Source organism: Muscardinus avellanarius (assembly GCF_963383645.1).
Source record: "Muscardinus avellanarius genome assembly, chromosome: 10".
In the NCBI taxonomy this organism is placed as follows: Eukaryota; Metazoa; Chordata; class Mammalia; order Rodentia; family Gliridae; genus Muscardinus; species Muscardinus avellanarius.
Genome location: NC_137796.1, coordinates 64,412,853 through 64,419,333, shown reverse-complemented (window position 1 = coordinate 64,419,333; position 6,481 = coordinate 64,412,853).

Genomic DNA, 6,481 nt, shown 5'->3' with positions numbered 1-6,481 from the left:
ATCCTTAGATCATACATTTTAATTATTAAGATATCAACCATAAATTGTATCAAAAAATTTTCAGGTAAAGTCCTCCATAAATTCTTACTTCAATGGTCTACCTTATTCCTCTTCAAAACAGAAAACACCTGACCTGTAGCATTGGAATCACAAGCACTTTTAGAAATGCAAAAAAAAGGCTCAACCACAAACATACTAAAATCAATACTTATATTCTAACAGCATATGTAGTTCTTTCTGCATTCATCAAAATTTGAAAAGTACATTTCTATCTGGGCCGTTTGTGCATCCTATTAGTTCCTGTATGTGGGAGGCTGAGACAGAAAGATCATAGGTTCTTGCCTAGCCTCAGCAACTCAGTAAGGCTTTGTGCATCTTATGAGACCCTTTTTCAAACTAACAACAAAAAAAAGCATAATACTGAGAGTGTAGCTCCTAGATTAAATGGCCTGGGGTCAAAAAATATTTGTGAAGTACAGTTATAACTCATCAAGACCCTGTAATCTGAAAAATATATACAATACATCTTGTATGTTATAAAACATAACTCATAAATGTTATATCTATATTGCTATTATAGTTTAATGTTTCCTAAGGGCATGTTATTAAAACTAGTTTTTGAGGATTGGATGTCATCTTGTTTCACTTGGGTTAAAATATGTTAAAGATTATTATGACCTGATGCTGTCTATTTAAATAATACAGATCTTTCTTTGTACTTATAAATATTCATCAATTTGGAAATTATGATTAAACTAGGCATGGTGGCATATGGTTTAATTCTATTTGTGAGGTTTCAGACAGGAGAACATTGGAGACCAATCTCAGCAGATTAGCAACACCTTCAACAACTTTGTGTGTTTTCAAAGGAGTACAAAGAGGAATAGAGGAACTCAAAAATTTACTATGCAAATGATATGATACTATACATATAAAACCCAAGAAACTCAACCGAAAGGCTTAGAGAAATTATCAACAAATTCATCAAAGAGTCCGGATACAAAATAAATCCTAAAAAATAGGAAGCTTTTCTGCATACCAACCATAAATCCACTAAATAAAATTTAGAAAACAATTTCACTCAGGATTTCCCACAAAAATAAAATACTTAGGAAGAAACATGTTAAAAAATGAAATAGTTCTTTGGATATATCTCAAAACTAGAATACCCCTGAGTTCTATCCTTGTACCAAAAAGAAAAAAATTACTAGAGATATGTCATTTAAGGAACTCTGGGCATGGGCATATGATGTTCCCATGTTATTTTCTTTCAGAATCTGTTGACATTCAGTGATGTGGTCATCAAATTCTCTCAGGAAGAGTGGGAATGTCTGAATCCAGCACAGCAAGAATTGTACAGGGATGTGATTTTGGAGAACTACAGGAACCTGGTCTTTGTGGGTGAGACTATGATACTATCAGAATTCTTATCCATGTTCAGGGTTAACATCCTTTTCTGTGATACATTGTCTGGGAATTACTGCTTGATATAAATTTGATTCAAATTCTCAAGTTCAAAACTTGTGCTATGCTGGGCATGGTGGCGCACGTTTGTAATCCCCCACTTGGGAGGTGGAGACAGGAGCATCTTGCAGATTCGAAGCCAACCGTGCTGGCTTAAGAGACCCTGTTCCCAAATAAAAATATAAGAAATAGGTCTGGGAGTGTAGCCCGGAGGTAGAAGGGCTTCCAGAAACCCCAGTACCACCACCACAAAAAAAAAAAAAAAAAAAAATTAAAAAAAAAACTTGGGCTACTTTGGCATATGAAAAATTTTCTTGATATTCTACTGTCTTCTGTTTTTTTGTGGTCCTGGGGATGGAACCCAGAGGCTTTCCACTTTAGGTGTACACTCCCAGACCTATTTTTTGTATACTTTATTTAGAAACAGGGTCTCACTAAGTCGCTGAGAGTCTCATTAAGTAGTGGAGGCTGGCTTTGAACCTGTGCAATTTTCCTCTCTCAGCCTTCAAAGTACTGGGATTACAAGCATGTGCAACCATGCTATGCTACTGTCTTCTGATGTAGCCATATTTTGGGAGAAGAGGTATGTTTGTTTCAATCTAGTAGTAGTTTAGAATTTTCATAGCAAAAAATATTTTAACCAACTTCTTTTTCTTGCAGTACTAGGAATGGAACCCAGGGTCATTCTATCTCTGAGCTACAACCCAGCTGTATTTTTTATATTCTTTATATTGAAACATGGTCTCACTGAGTTGCAGAGGGCCTAAGTAGTTGAGGCTGGCCATGAAACATGATCCTCCTGTCTCAGCCTCCCAAATGCTGAGATTACAAGTGTGTGCCACCACACCTGGCTTGTATTTGTTCTTCTTCAAGAACAAATAATGCCTTCCAGTTTTGATTCATTTGTAAATTAAATACATCTATGATCTAAAAATGAAATATTTTTCTAAGTTCTCTAATAATCTTTCACAACATAATATTTAGAGAAATATTTTTTAGGTTCCTTATTTTTCTTCAATGTTGTGAACTGGGCACAGTAATCGGTAAAAAAAAAAAAAAATCCCAGTATATTCTAAGAATCTCCAGAAAAATTCATGTGACTTTTCCTACTACACAGGTCTTAGTGTTGCTAAACCACAGCTGGTCTCCTGCCTGGAGCAAAGGAAAGAGCCTTGGAAAGTGAATGGAGAGGAGACAGAAACCACACACCCAGGTAGGTAGAACTTAATGAACAGAGAACCCCAGTGAGAGGAAGAAATCAAGAAAAAAGCCACCAATGAAATTGTGCTTTCATTCCTTGGGAATGGTCTGTAGAAATGTAGTTTTGATTAAAGTCCTATCACAGAGGGACATTGTTTTTCATCTGATTGTCTTTCTCTTCCTTTTCCTCTGTGACCTCTCAGCATATTCTCAGTGAGAGCTAACGTTTGGGCTTTCGGCTACAAGGGCTTACAAGACCTCATGTTTCTTCTTTTGCATTTAGGGACAGGAGAAAATCTGCACATAATTCAAGAGGCTTCTACATGAAAAAATTGAAGCATATTATGACCAAATAAAGAAGTTTCTCTAGTGCCATATAAATAATTATATGTAGATGTGTCCATCTCTAATCCCAGTACTTGAAAGGGAGAGACAGGATATAGCAATCTTGGTTGTTATTTGATTTCTTTCAATGATTGCAATACAAAATATGAAAGTTTGGATTGAGAATCTTGACTGATTTTAATAGGTTTATTTTTCTGTGTGACCTGGCCTTTTCTTGTGATGCCTTTTGTTTATTTAATTGCATATTCATTTGTTTATTTACTTGTGGGTCTGTGGATTGAAACCCAAACATTCTACCTCTTTCTTACTTTCCTTACTCTCTTACATTCCTTACTTTGTGTGACTGACTAATATCACTTAGCATAATGTCCTCAAGATCCATCTATTTCCCTGTAAATGCTGCAATTGTGTTTTTTTTTAATGGCTGAGCAAAATTCCATTGTGTACATATTCCATAGTTTTATAATCCATTCATCTTTTGATGGACATCTTGGCTGGTTTCTTATTTTGGCTATGGTGAATTGTGCAGCTCTGAACATAGATACACATGCATTAGTTTGGTAGTTTGATTTCCTTCCTTTTGGGTAGATACCAAGTAATGGTATTGCTGGATTGAATGGTAGATTTATTCCCATTCTTTTGAGGATTCTCCATCCTGTTTTCCAAAGTGGTTGTACTAATTTGCACTCCCACCAACAATGTTTCTCCACATCCTCGCCAGCATTTGTTGTTGTTTGTGTTTTTGAAGGGTTGCCATTCTAGTTGGGGTAAGGGGAAGTCTCAGGGTAGTTTTGATTTGCATCTCTCTGATTGCAGTGTTGTTGAGCATTTTTTCTTGCTTTTATTGGCCATTTGAATTTCTTCTTTTGAGAAGTGTCTATTTAATTTACTTGCCCATTTTTGATTGGATGATTTGTTTTTGTAGTGTTGAGTTTCTTGGGTTCTCTGTATATTCTAGATATTAGTCCTCTATCAGAGGAGTAGGTGGTGAAAATCTTCTGCCACTCTTCTGGCTCTTGACTGAGGTTCTTGACAATTTCCATTGCTGTACAGAAGCTCTTCAGTTTCATGCAATCCCAAGTACTAATTGGCCTTTTAGTTTGTTGTGTCTTTGGGGTCTGGTTAGGAAATTTTTTTATCTGTGCCTGTGTGTTGCAGTGTTGGACCTATTCCCTTTTCAGGGAGCCTCAAGGTCTCTAGTCTAATTTCAAAGTCTTAGATCAATCTTGAATTGACTCTTGTGCAGGGTGATAAAGTGGATTAATTTCCATTTTTCTGCATATGGATAACCAGTTTTGCCAACACCATTTGTTGAACAGGCTCTCTTTTTTCCAGTATATGTTTTTGGCCCCTTTGTAAAAAATCAATTGGCTGTAAGTGTTGGGAGTTGTTTCTGGGTTTCTATTCAGCTCCATTGGTCTACATATTTGTGGGGTTTTTTTGCCAGTACCATACTGTTTTTATTACAGTGGCTTTGTAGTATAGTTTAAAGACAGGTATTGTGATTCCTCCTGCATAGTTTTTGTGGTTGAGAACTCCTTTGGCTATTCTGGGCTTTTTGTTGTTCCAAATGAATTTAAGGACTGAATTTTCTATGTCTGTGAGGAATGATCTTGGTAATTTAATGGGCATTGCGTTAAATCTGTAGATCACTTTTGGAAGGATGGCCATTTTAATGATATTTATTCTGCCTACCCATTAGCATGGCAGATCTTTCCATTTTCCAAGATCTTCTTCAATTACTGTTTTCATGTTTTATAATTTTTTTTATAGAGATCTTTTAACTCCTTGGTTAAGTTTATGTCTAAGTATTTCATTTATTTGTGGGAGATCTAGAGTGTAAGTGTTTTATAAATTTCTTTTTTAATGGATTTATGGTTACTGTACAGAAAAGCTTCTGATTTTTTAAGATTACTTTTGTATCCGGGCACTTTGATGAATTTGTTGATCAATTCTATACATCTTTTGGTTGAGTTTGTTGGGTCTTCTAGGTATAGTATCATGCCATGTGCAAATAGTGAAAGTTTGAGTTCTTGTTTTCCTATTTGTACTCCTCTGATTTCCTTTACTTGCCTTATTGCTCTGGCTAGGGTCTCAAGTACTATACTGAAGAGAACTGGTGATGATGGACATCCTTGTCTTATTCCTGTTTTTAGGGGGAATTCTTGAAGTTTTTCCCCATTTAATATAATGTTGTCTGTGGGCTTATTGTAGATTGCCTTTATGATATTGAGATATGTTCCTTCTATTCCAATTCTCTGAAGTGCTTTTATCATAAATGGATGTTGGATTTTATCAACGGCTTTTTCAGCGTCTATTGAAATGATCAACTGATTTTTGTCTTTGTTTCTGTTTATATGATGAATTACATGGATTGATTTTCATATGTTGAACCAGCCTTGCATTCCTGGTATGAACCCTACCTGGTCAAGATGTATAATTTTCTTTATGTGTTTTTGAAGGCGTGTTGCTAGTATTTTGTTTAGCAATTTTGCATCCAAGTTCATAAGAGATATAGGCCTGTGGTTCTTCTTCCTTGAACTGACTTTATTTGGTTTTGGTATTAATGTGATGTTGGCTTCATAGAATGTATTTGGGAGAGTCCTGGTTTTTTCTATTTCATGAACTAGGTTAAGGAGTATTGGCATTAGCTCTTCTAGAAAGGTTTTATAGAATTCACTTGGGAAACCATCTGGTTTGGGCTTTTCTTTGATGGTAGGCTCTTTATTGCTTTTTCAATCCTTTTGACTGTTATCGGGTGGTTTAAGTGTTCTATATTTTCTTGACTCCTTTTAGGAAGGTTATCTCTTTTAGAAAGTTGTCAATTTCCTCTAGAGTTTCCATTTTGTTGGAATATAGTTTTTTTTAATGTAGTTTCTGATAATCCTCTGGATTTTTATACTGTCAGTAGTAATATCTCCTATTTCATCTATTATCTTCATAATTTGTGTTGATTCTCCTTTTTTAGTGAAGTTTGCTAGTGGTTTGTCTCTTGTTAATTTCTTTTAGAAACACACTTTTGGTTTTGTTGATTTTCTGTATTGTTTTTTTTATTCTCGAGTTTGTTAATTTCTGCTCTGATTTTAATAAATTCCTGTCTTCTACTGGCTTTGGGGTTAGACTGTTCCTGTTTTTCAAGGGCTTTGAGGTATATCATTAGGTTATTTATTTGAAGATTTTCTGTTTTTCATATGTGAGCACTCAGTGCTATAAATTTTCCTCTTAATACTCTCTTCAAAGTGTTTCTGTTGTTTTTATATGTTGTATCTTTATTTTTGTTTGTTTCTAGAATTTTTTGATTTCACATCTTATGTCTTCTATGACCCATTCTTCATTCAGAAGTGTGGTGTTCAGTCTACATATGTTCATGTGGTTTCTCTGGGTCTTTTTATAGTTGATTTCTAATTTTATTCCATTATGGTCTGAAAAGACAGAAGTAAGTATGTCACATTTTTTCAGTTTGCTAGTGCTC